Source organism: Crinia signifera, chromosome 3, assembly GCF_055691185.1.
Source record: "Crinia signifera chromosome 3, ASM5569118v1, whole genome shotgun sequence".
In the NCBI taxonomy this organism is placed as follows: domain Eukaryota; kingdom Metazoa; phylum Chordata; class Amphibia; order Anura; family Myobatrachidae; genus Crinia; species Crinia signifera.
Genome location: NC_139219.1, coordinates 50,257,099 through 50,269,850, shown reverse-complemented (window position 1 = coordinate 50,269,850; position 12,752 = coordinate 50,257,099). Strand labels below are relative to the sequence as shown.

The window sequence follows — 12,752 nt, the reverse complement described above, 5'->3', positions numbered from 1 at the left end:
GTCGGGTTAATGACTGTCGGGACTCCGTCTGGCACCCACTGTATGTGCCTGTACAAAATACAGCAACATCAGTTTAACATGGATTCATTTCCATTTTCACTGATAAATAGATACAATACCTGTGTGCAGGTGAATTCTGATATTAGAAAAGACTACATTGTATAACACAGGACACTGGTGATGCGGATCTGTCATGCCAGCCTCCGACTGAAAGCTCTTGTACTACATGAATTGGGGAAAGCTTATTGTATTGCTGGTACACTCACACTCAGAGCTCTATATAGCTGACTCAGAGGGGGTTATTCTAGTTCACTATTTCTGACTAAATCCTTCTTAGCTGGACAAAACCATGTGCGCTGCAGATGGGGCAGATGTTACTTGTGCAGAGAGAGTTAGATTTGGGTGGGGTTTTACTTCAAAGTGAGATCTATATTGCAGTGTCAAAATAAAGCAGTCAGTATTTTCCCTGCACGGAAACAAAATAACTCACTCAAATCTAATTCTCTCTGCACATTTTACATCTGCCCCCCTGCAGTGCACATGGTTTTGTCCAGCTAAGAAGGATTTTGTCAGAAAGAGTGAACTAGAATAAGGCCCAGAGTCACACAGACCTCTGTCCATGGCCACAAATAGCAAGTTTATGCATACAGTGCACAAACGCAGAAGTCGGATGCAACTTAGTTAAATCTGTCTTTCTGTGATATAGGGCATTACGGGGCGTGAAGTGGGTGGTAGACAAATTATCACATATAAATTCCCTGACTTTCGGTGTTTAGTGTTGTTGGCTTGTATCATAATCGCCCTGCAATCCATGCACACAGGAAAGGAAGCCTGTTTCTGACAGACCTTTTGCGCTGAGCATGGGTAACCAGCAAGTATAACTACTAATGACTGTGGTTTCAGCAGACCTGCGTGCAAGAAGTGCCAGCACGCGTTCTGCTTGCAGATGTCTGAACCCCCATGGTAGTTGAATAGATGGATTCCACACCTGCCCACAACATCACCCACTTTCCTATAAGGGCAATTCAGTTCACAGTTTTGGTGCCTATTACTTCTTGCACCCAAGTGTATAGTGCTTAACCAATTAAAGCAGTCAATTCCATCTAAAGTAATGGGTGCCACAAGAAACCCCTGTGTAGGCACCCAAAAGGATGACTTCCTGCCACCTCAGGATGGTGCGAGCAGAAATTAAGGGAGCTTGCAGCGTTCGAGCCGGATCGGTTAAACAATTGAATTGCGCCATCATGCTCCTATTACCTATCAGGGCGGAAAAAGACTATTGAAGCACTCCCGTATATGTCTGATCTAAATGGCTACTTAGAATTACTAACTCCAAAAAAACTGATCATTTTAAATCAAGTCTGCCCAGAGTGTAAAATTGCATGTGTTCTACAAATAATATAAAGCTCACTGAAAGATGCTTTTAGAATTTTGGCAGACTGACTAGGTCTATTCACATAGAAGGACTCAGCTTCCTTTTGAACAGGAGAGCAGACCCTTGCAGGTACCTAGAAGCTGTTACGGATCATCGTAGCTGAATATAGCCCTGATCTTGCAACGCAGTCATCGTGTGGTTCGAAAGCCGAGTGCAGTGGCCTGAAATATCTCATGTATCTTCCCAAGTGCAAGTCATACAAGTTAGTACTTCTACATCAACAACTTGAATCTTAGCTGCTCCTTCTAGGAACTGATCACTGGCCTCTCACCAGTAAGAAACAAAACAAAGCTATCTGTGCAGCATTGTTATCGCCTGTAGTAGCGGCTTATGAGCAGTTGGCTGAACAGCTCCCGTGGTCTGTGCTTTATACAGTGAACACAATCATTGTCCTTTAAGCCAGGAATTTGACATAGCACGAAGCACTCAGATTTGAAAGCACGATATAAGCTTGTTAAATGACTTCAGCAACTTCTTATAATCAATAGTTAACATTCACACAGCTTACACATGTGAAGCAGAACATACAATAGTTGTATGAATCAATAGCACAACCAATGGCAGCATGGATGGTGTAATGGTTAGCATTACTGCCTCACAGCACTGAGGTCATGGGTTCTATTCCCACCATGGCCCTAACTGTGCAGAGTTTGTATCTTCTCCCCGTGCTTGTGTGGGTTTCCTCCGGGTACTCAGGTTTCCTCCCACAATCCAAAAATATATCGGTAGGTTAATTGGCTCCAAACAAAATTAACCCTAGAATGTGTGTGTGCATGTACATGTGGTAGGGAATATAGATTGTAAGCTCCACTGGGGCAGGGATTGATGTGAATGTTCAAATATTCTCTGTAAAGCGCTGCGGAATATGTGTGCGCTTTATAAGAAACTGTTAAAAAATAAATAAAATATAGGAGGTTTATATAAGAGCGTTCAGATTTACAGAAGGCAGTGTCTCCTATTCAGACCAGGATGCATATGTTCCAGGCTACTTTGTGAGTACATCATTCTAACGATGAAGAGCTTTCATTGCCAACCCAGCTGTTTTTGAAGTACTGTCCAAAATTCGCATAGACCACAAATATGGCTCTGCTGAATGTTCTTTAGCAACAATGCACTTTAAGGAGGCTCAGAGTAATAGAAAACATCCTGCCTATACAGAACATGGGGTGCCGTCATTATTCTCAAAAGGGGGTTTGTTTTTCAATGTCGGCGTTACTCAAGGGGCTTATTTGCCATTTAGCAAAAGACAAGGCACCTTAAAATATCTCAAAATTGGATCACTTTGAAAATTACTTTAGTTTATTTACCCAATGGATGTCATTATTTATAGAGCTTGTTCGTATATATGTAACATTTGAAGCTGGGCACACACACACACACACACACACACGAGGTCACACCGACATAGAGCGGCCGATTCAGGTGAAGTATACACACTTACCGACTGACCAATAGATATGATGTACTGATGGCCCTTATTCAGATCTGATCGCAGTACAAATTTGTTCTCAAAATGGGCAAAACCATGTGCACTGCAGGTGGGGCAGATGTAACATGTGCAGAGAGTTAGATTTGTGAGAGTTATTTTGTTTCTGTGCAGGGTAAATACTGGCTGCATTATTCTTACACTGCAATTTAGATTTCAGTTTCAACACACCCCACCCCAAATTTAACTCTTTCTACACATGTTCCATCTGCCCCACCTGCAGTGCACATGGTTTTGCCCATTTTGAGAACAAATTTGTACTGCGATCAGATCTGAATAAGGGCCAAAATGTGGAGATATATTAGCCATTGGATGTGCTACAGAGCCACCACAATATCTTTGTGATGGTCGATGTTCACAGGCATAACGGGGGTACATGCCCAATAAACCGCTGGCGATATATAGCCCGTTTGATTGAATGGCTGATATATCAGCTGATGTATACCCAGCTTAACACTTGTGTAAAATGCCTGTTTATCATGGGTCCTCAAACTGCAGCCCTCCAGATGTTGTGAAACTACAAATCCCAGCATGCCTTGCCACCATTTTAACACTCCCTTATAGCAAAACTGTGGCAAGGCATGCTGGGAATTGTAGTTTCACAACATCTGTAGGGCCGCAGTTTGAGGACCCATGCTGTTGATGTTATTATAGAGAAGTGTCACTTACTTTCATTACATATATTCTATTACCTTATAAGAGAGATTAAGAGGCAAATTTAGTGAAGGTTGATGTTAAATAGATATTGTATTTTAGGGGATATAGTAATTCACACACTTTCTACCATATAAAAAAAAAAGAAGACGAAAGAATTGATAGTATGTGCATTTGAGCCCATAAAACGCCCCACGGATTTAGAGCTTTAATAAAATTCTCTCCACAAGTGTCTATTCCCAATGATTCATCATGGGCCGATGACTAGGCATACAGTGTGAGCGGTTTTGAGGCGCAGGTAATAGTGTTCATTCTAGCATCCGCTATCTTTGAAAACCAATGCAGTTCCTATTCCCTGCTGGGGTGTCGCTGTCTGCTGTGGTGTTTCTAGCACAGGTCTGGTTTGCATATCAGTATATAGACCACACTCTGCTAGAAGCACCACAGCAGACAGCGACACCCCAGGCAGGGAAGAGGAACTGCATGGGTTTTCAAAGATAGCGGGTGCTAGAATGAACACTAGGTAATATCAGCGACATGTCACATCTGCCTAGCCCCTCCCCTGTTATATCCAAGGAACACCTACTGAAATTCACACTCCCTGCATCAGTATTTGTTCCGGGTCTCCCTGCGATAACCATTGGGACACATGCGCAGTGAGACTCAGATGCACGTGTGGTACAGCTGACATTACCCAACTGTGAGCATATAAGCACTGCATGTAGTTAGGGCCCTTCCAGCCATAATTCAGGCCCTTATACTAGAAAACAAGTGTTGCCTAAGGTTAAAGTGCCAACTCCAGAAGTCTTCTTGTAGAACGGTGACACAGAGTAACTATGACACTGAGGCCTGATGTATACATCTCAGCATAAACCTATAGTCATAAGTCACAAATAGTCATATTGGAGGTGAGGAATACTGCACCCAGCAGCTCTAAAAATTAATTTTCAGTCCCTCGGATTTCCCATAGAAAAACAAATAAATTGTACAAATGATTTATGCAAAAAAAAAAAAAAGACAAATTTATATTCACCAATACTGCGTAGGGACCATACCGGGGCACGCTGTTTATAAGACTGTACCAATGAACTAGTAGCATCTTTGAAGATACAAAAAAAAATAAAAAATAAAAAAAAAGTATTCAAAAGCACTGTGAGAGGAAAGGACGTGAGGAATTAAACTAAAATAACTAAGAAAAAGAAAAAACAGGTTTCTTCCACTGCAAAAAAAAAAAAATGCTGAGCAATCTAAATGCATTTGTACATGGTACAAACCAGGAAAGTCCTTTTCAAGAGCTATTAATAAAACAGTGTAAATACATTTAACAAAGTATGAGAAAAACTTAAACATTGTGGCTGTCAAACTAAACATTCCCACCTGTCCCAGTCTTCAGCCATGTAGACACTGGGGTGATGGGGAGGCTTTCTGACAAATAACCAAGACAGGCTATAAAGACTTGGAATACTCACAAGGAGGAAAGAGGACATGCGGCAACACTGGGCCATACTGTGGAAGCCTACACGCTTGTGATTGTCTAGAAAATCTTTACAGGAGACAAAAGGTCCAGGAACACATTGTGGATTTCTGGCCATCTGTCTACAGCTGCAAGATACCCAGAGCTGGTCTGCCTGAGCCTCTGAACATGACATGAAAACACAGCACTGGAAGGATGGGCTTTCCTGATATTCCGGGGAAGGGTATTTCCTTGCCCGATAACTAGGAATATATAATTACAGTATAGCATTTAGTTGTGAAGGTGTACACTTTAAAATCATAGTAACCTCCGTCCAATGCAAACCTAATGTGGAAAAAGATGCATTAACTCTTGCTGTCACCATCCTGCAGTGTCAATGAAAGGCCAAATCCCATCCCCACCAACATAAGTCCTACAACCAATACCCCCCTTCCCCAATGAACTGTCCTAGACACCCATTCAGCAACATAGGTTGCTTTAATCCCCAAGTCACAAACAGAAAGTAAGTTTCCAAGCAGTCCACACTAGTTACTCCAGATCTGTCAGAAGCTGCAAGTAGGAAGCCCAAATTGTCCTGTAACTCCAGCAAAGTGCCCAAGTTAGTCAGGGGGGGTTTACAGCAAGGACCCTGCCGTGGTCGCACAACTGGTGTCACCTGACATTTTCGTTTTCTTGTCTGTCAATGGCAACTGTACAAACACTGCCCCCAGCCCCCCCGCCCCTTATTTCTGCAATAACTGTCCATTAGGAATGTGGCACCAACAGTGTCTGTAGTGCAGGTGATCAGGAACATTACAGTGCTGGATCCTGCGGAATACGAGGTGCAGGAGTGACACAGAACACTGTGCAGGCGGCAGCAGCAGCACAGGAGAGCTGTCACCAGTGCAAGCTCGTCCAGCACTTGTAACAAGTCAGATCCTACTGTCTAGTATGTACTATGTAGCAATTTCTGCAAGTGATGGAACTTTCCCCATCCAGCAGACGCATCGCACCCCCTGTGCCAGCAGCACACACTATATATACCACGCACACACACCAGTATATATCTCTGCCATTCATCAAACACATATACAGGTATTGCACAGAATGTACACAGAAGAGTTAGCCCCATGTCACATACAGCATGAAGGCATGAGATGGAACGAGTTGCACTTACCACATGCAGTTGCACCTGAGGTCCTAAAGCATCAGGATTGCCCCCCTGTGCCCCTAATCTAGCACCAGATCCATATGTCGCCCGGGCTGCACGATTTTAAGCCAGTGCTTTTTGCTGGCTGGAGACTAGAAGCATTATACAATGGAGGAGGAGGAGGAGGTGGGGAGAGAGAGGAGAAGGAGCCACTGGCTGTGAGGCTGCTGTGCTCCCAGCACTTGCCATGAAACAATATGACGTGAAGTAAAGCTGCTGCTCTTGCAGGCTCCTTGCCCTGTAGCTCACGTCAAAGCTCCTCCTATGTCCCTAGCAGAACTCCCTCCTCTCTCTTCTCTCTCCTCTCCCTCCCTCCCCTCTTTCTGTGCTTCCTCCCTTCCCCCTCCTCCTCCCAGCCTCTGATCTGCAGCTCCAGACTATAAGGCTAGCTAGCAAGTACAACCAGCAGCAGCAGCAGCACATGCCCCACTTGGAGGGAATGGCCAATTGCACTGAGCAGGGAGGCCTCTCACATATCACTTACATGGCTCTTTGTCCCAAGAGATGAAGATATGTTAATGCAAATCTGCTGCAAGGGAGTGAGTGCTGCATCCAGAGGTGCACACTCCATGCTGACCTGTCACATCTCACTCTCCCTGTTCTGGTGCAATGTGTGAGGGGAGGGGAGCAGGGGAAGGGAAATGGAGAGCTTTTATTTTTGCTCTATCAACTTCTCACCCACTGCTGCTCCCGTTATTTTAGGAGCAGAGGAGAAATAGCAGAGTTTCGGTTTTTATTACATTATTCATTTTCTTTTTTTTTTTAGTTTTATTTTCAATTTTTTTTTCTTTTAGGTGCAGCTTCATAGCCCAGTGCACAGTGTCCTCATTATACCCCATCACTGTCAGGGGCTGAGAAAAGAAAATACCCAATTTAATGAGAAAGTGACTTTTGCTTGTCTGCTACCTATATTAAATCAGTGTTGGAGAGGCAGCGGCTGTTCCTGTAAGGATGTGACCATGCTCTGGTCTGTGGCAGTAATAAGGATCCGCCAGGTGTGCTAGCAGTCTGCAGTATGAGAGTGTGTGACCTTACACAACCCACTTTCCCCCCTCTACAGTATGTTCAGTTCCAACTCCAAAGCAGTCATTCAGTGCGAATAGAGGATAAACCATCATATACTGTATAGGCATTTCCAGAAAAGTTACGGCACCACATAATGTATAAATACACATGCAGCATCGTGTAATGCCGGTTGTCCTGTGACATGCAGTTTTATATACACATTTGGCACTTGGATTCTCTGTTTATAAAGCTGGATACACTATACAATATAATCTGCGAACAATATCTTCACAGATTGAACTCCCGGATGAACGATCTAGTGCATGCACATTTAACAATAACGTTATCGCTATAATTAAGTGACATCACCAGGCCCCATACTTGCCTACCTGACCCTCTCCATGAGGGTTGTTTACAAAGCGCATGAGCGCACATTGTTATCGATATAGTGCGAACACACTAGACGATATTAATAATATTGTAATTGTGCATATTGGTAATAGTACATCATTTAGTGTGTATGCACCTTTACACTTGCAGTGGCCCCTCACCCACCAAATAGATTTTATTCTGGAGTTTATGAATACAGATAACAAACATAACAAATTTTTGTGTAAAATATATGTTTCAATTTTGTATGTAGTGATGTCATCATGTATTTAAATGGCAATGATGTCACTCCTGTTACACATGACACATGAGTGTAGTATACTATATAATGGACATAACAGTAAAGGCAAAAAGAAAATATAGCAAAGAATATTCACCTCATATGGTATGTAGATGGGTCATTACCGTTCATGATGTTGACAGCAGAAGGTCGACATTGCAAAATGTTGACATTGACGGAATGTCAACATTTGCATTAGGCTTAACATTAGGGCTATTGTACAGCTGGCCATACACTAGTGCGATTTGGCCACTTTTAACCTGATTTCGACAGATCGGGAGAAATTGGATGAAAATTGGTCAAATTTCGTGTTTGACATCCAATCCAATGCGCAGTCTCATGCGCATCCCATGGGAGATCGGACCTGCTGCACATCTGACCTCCAACTCGGACAGCCATCCGGCAGCAGGTAATGGGATCATATACGATGTATCGTATATGATCCTGCCACCTGATAAGCTCCGGGGGGGGGGGGTTGTTCATGGGGCATCACATGTGACTTCTCCGCTTCAGAGAAGTTGCATAGTGTATGGGGACCTTTAGGTTTGCTGCTAGGATTAGTGTCAGTGCTAGGGGCTAAAAACACGACAACATTATGAATATAATTTCTATAGAGGTTACTTCATATATATTAGGACACTGACACTTTTCTTAATTTCAGCTCTTTAATCCACCACAATGGATTCCAGATTAAGCAATAGAGATGCATTAGAAGTGAATACTTTAAACTGTAATTCAAAAATATTCCATAAAACTTTTAGGAAATGCAACCATTTTTATATGGCGTTTCCTGTTTTCAGGGGCTCAAAAATAATTGGATAAATGAACATAATCATTTAAAACTAGTAACCAGCCCATCAAACATAAAACTAATGTCTAGTCTACTGGCCACTAGCGCGTAACACACTTTATTTCCCCCTATAGACCTGAAGAGCAGCATTAGGATTTTATTATGGGTATCGATCATTGGGTCGACTAAATTAAGGTTGACATACATTAGGTTGACCCGTGAAGGTCGACAGGGTTTAGGTTGACGTCTGAAATAGGTCAACATGGCTAAGGTCGATAGGGTCAGAACGTCAACAAGAGCATTAGGCGACAATGGGAAGGTCAACAGTCAAGAGGTCAACATGAGTATTCATGGTTTTTTTTTGTCCTGAATGTCGACAAAGTTGGCATGGACACGTCTAACATGGCTCGCTGTGCTGTCATGATATGCAGTATGCAATTGCGACTTTATTGGCCTACAAAATGTGATGCTACAGTGTTTCCAGGGCAAACAGTGAAACATTATTTAATATGCAGATACCATCGCCATAGTGACCACTGGACAGCACATATGCACTGTAAAAATATATAAACTAATACCCCTTAAATACCCCTTGTAAATTCTACCCGGGTGTTTGTGCGGGGACACTCACCGACACGGGTTTTTTGTTAGTGTGAACGGGTCTGACTTCCAAAACACGGGTATCTACCAGGGTAAAACATGGCAATGACACGTGTCTGTGCGCAGTGTAAACGCACATTACCCGGGTTTTTATATCCGGGTAACGCTCTGAGGCTGTTAACTGGTTCTTCAGGGGCACCTGAAGATGATGTCATCTGCTGGGGACGCGCTGAGAGACGCTGGAGACACTGACCACGAGCAGGCTTCCCAGCAGCTGTTGTGTATCCTTTATGCTGGCAGACAGAGGCATAACAAAAACTCAGCAGCAAGTGGTCAACAAACTGAAGGCACTACGCAAACAATTTACGAAAACACACGATCATAATCGCAAGAAAAGTGGTGCAGGACGTATTGATTGGCCATATTATGAGCTATGCTACAGTGTCGTTGGCTAACTAATCCCATCGCACTATCATCATCCAGCTGTGCCAATAGCCAGATGTCAGTAGAGGAGGACCATGCGGAAACACAGCAAAGCCTCCCCAGCTCACAATGTGGACCACCATCCCTGCTGCTCATATCTGACTGCAGTTTGGAAGAGTCAAGCATGAACGATGACTCCGTCAGCGCTGTGAATGAGGAGGTAGTGGCTTTTCAGCCGGAGACTTCACAGGCACCCAAGCTGCCGGCGACTTCACAGGCACCCAAGCCCACAACTTTGCGCTCCAATAGTAAGTTTGAAATTTGCACACACACACACATCATGCAGTGGTGTCAAATCTATCGCCCTTCAAGCTTCTTTGGTACTACACATCCTAGCATGCTGTGTCACAGTTGCCGCAGTAGTCCATACGTAATACAAAAACTATGTTAACACATGCTGGGATGTGTGGATAGATGAGTGGCAACCTAGAACAATATTACACCCCACAATACCTTTAAACTGTTTTTGAAAAAGGATAGAAAACATAATGGGTAATGTTGCAGTATAGCTAGTGTGCAGGTGGCGGAAGGCGACAAACACGTGTTTGCTAAACTCTGCAACGTTTATGTATGCTCAGTGTGTAACAAATCATTTTTGTATCCCTTTCACAGTCTATAACGTTCCCAAAAGAAAGCCGAAACCAAACAGAACAGAACAATCGGTCAGAGCAATGACAACGATTATTGTGGATCATCTACGTGAGTCGATAGCGATTTGAACGCTCATGAAGATGCAAGAATTGCCAGATTTTTGGCACCTGAATAAAAAATGCATGATTCATTTATGACACAAATAGCAGCAATGCATGAGAGGCAGATGACATTTTTTGAGCGTATGTTTAGCCGTATGCAAAGTACCAATAACAATACCCAAGCACCACAACAAGACCACACACAAGTGCCATATGACCAGTACAAATATGACCATGCTCAATATCCTAACACATCAACCCCACAACCCGAACAATATCGGGTTTATAGGCAATTGCCTTAAGTAAGGCCTGTTGTTGTTAGAGCAATGTTTGTTTTTTACATTTGCAGGTTACACTTGTTAGGTTTCTGCACAATATAGCTAGAGAGGCCGAAGCTGGCCCACTTGGTACACAATTTACTTTTATAAGGTTTTTTTGGGATAAAAAAATATATCTCTAAATAGGTATATATATTTATATATATTTTGGTACCTCAAGGATGTACGTTAGTGGGCCTGAAATAATTAGGTCCACATGATAGGTAGAATGGCCAAAATCTGGCCATTTGGCACAGAGGGGCAGATGTATGGAGCAGTGATAAGGGAGGACAAGTGACAAAGTGCTTTTTGGCAAACTGTTAAGTTTATGCTGGGTTTCTGAAGGGAAAGTTAGGAGCTGATTGGATAGTCACTTTATGACTTCTCCCCCCCCCCCCCTTCCCATCACTGCGTCATACATCTACCCAGGGGCTGGCTGGCAACTTTTAGCCTGGGGGGCAAGTACAGAGCACTGGCCCATAAGTAAAGGCCGAAATGGATCTTTGCCGTAAAATAAATAAACATATATAAAATATATGTCACACAAGGCAGTCCCATTGGGAGTCCCCTCCCTCCGGTACGCCTCTACATGGTCTCCTGAGTGGCAGCCCATAAAACCGGGTCCCATGCATGCGCAGTACGAGGACGATACTGCGCATATGCTGAACCCGGGACCCAGAATATGCCTTTGGGGCTGCTGAAAAAGCAGCCCACAGAGGCTGGGGGCCAGAGCATGCGCAGTACTAAAGAGGCTACTGCACATTCGCCGGCTGCACGATGGGGACTGGCGCAGGCAGCTGAGGGGAGCAGGAACATGACAGCGGCAGTGGAGGGGGGCCCGCATCACGGCAGCCCCCCTCCTCTGGAGAGGTTAGAGCCGCTACTGCTCTTATGCAACACAATAGTAGACCCCCTTATACTGTACTTGTCCCTTACACATTATGCCAATTGGAATAAGCCAAATTTCATAGAGATTGAGTAAAAATTCACATTATGTTATACAGAATAAGCCATAATTCACACATAATGAGCCAAAATTTGCATAATGCCACACAGAATAAACCATAATTCACACAGAAGGAGTCAAAATTAACGTTATGCCACCTGAATTGAGCCAAAATTCACAATATGCCACACGGAATAAGCCAAAATTCACACGCAATGATAAAAAATTCACATTATTCCACAGAGAATAAGTTAAATTCACATAGACTGAGCCAAAACTCACATTATGCCACATGGAGTGGGCCACAATGCAGGGACATTGTCGGTGGGGACGCAGGTACATTGTCGGCGGGGATGCAGGGACAGTGACGGCGGTGAGAGACACAGGCACTAGGGAGGGATAGAGAGACATAGGGCGCTAGGGAGGGCAGAGAGATGCAGGGCGCTAGAGTGGCGTAGGGTGCTAGAGAGGGCAGAAAGATGCAGGTTGTGGTGGAAGCCTGGGAAAGCAGAAATTGGTACTGTATTAGGAGTGCTGCGTATTAGAGGAGAGCCAGGACATAATAGGTGGGAGCTGGGGACAGCAGGAGTCCTGGCACAGGACAAGGACATAAGGAAGCTGGGTATTGGCCCACTCATTAAAGAGAGTGAGGGGACTGCTGGGGCCAGGGCAGGTGTGCTGTGATGCTGACACATCCCTAGGGAAGGTAGTAGGGGAGGAACATACAATAGAGAGGGGGTGGAGCCATGTGTGTACCTGGTTCTTGCAGGGGCTGGTGTGGCCAGCGCACAGCCCAGCGCACAGCTGAGTTCACACTGCCGCGCAGAGCCGCCGCTGCTGCTAGTCCCTCCGGCAGCTATTTCAACTATGGCTCCAGTTCGTGAGCCAATTAGAGCTCGCGTTCCTGCAGCCAATCACCGCGGCTGCTGGAACTCGAGTTCTAATTGGCTGGCGGCCGGTGCCACATTTAAAATAGCCGCTGATTGGGAGAAGAGGGGAAGCCTGCTCTGT

At 44.2% G+C, this 12,752-nt stretch overlaps 1 protein-coding gene across 3 annotated transcripts in view; it reads right to left on the bottom strand.

Moving 5' to 3' along the window:
* Window positions 1–12,752, bottom strand: part of SERTAD2 (SERTA domain containing 2) — a 138,552-nt gene that overhangs the window by 52,623 nt on the left and 73,177 nt on the right. For 2 of the 3 annotated variants that reach the window (XM_083175762.1, XM_083175764.1), the window contains exon 1: window positions 6,206–6,495. The exons of the other annotated variant lie outside the window; for it this stretch is intronic. The gene's annotated coding sequence lies outside the window, so the exon portion shown is untranslated. Of the gene's footprint in view, window positions 1–6,205; window positions 6,496–12,752 lie in introns of those variants that run through there. 3 annotated transcript variants of the gene reach the window in all.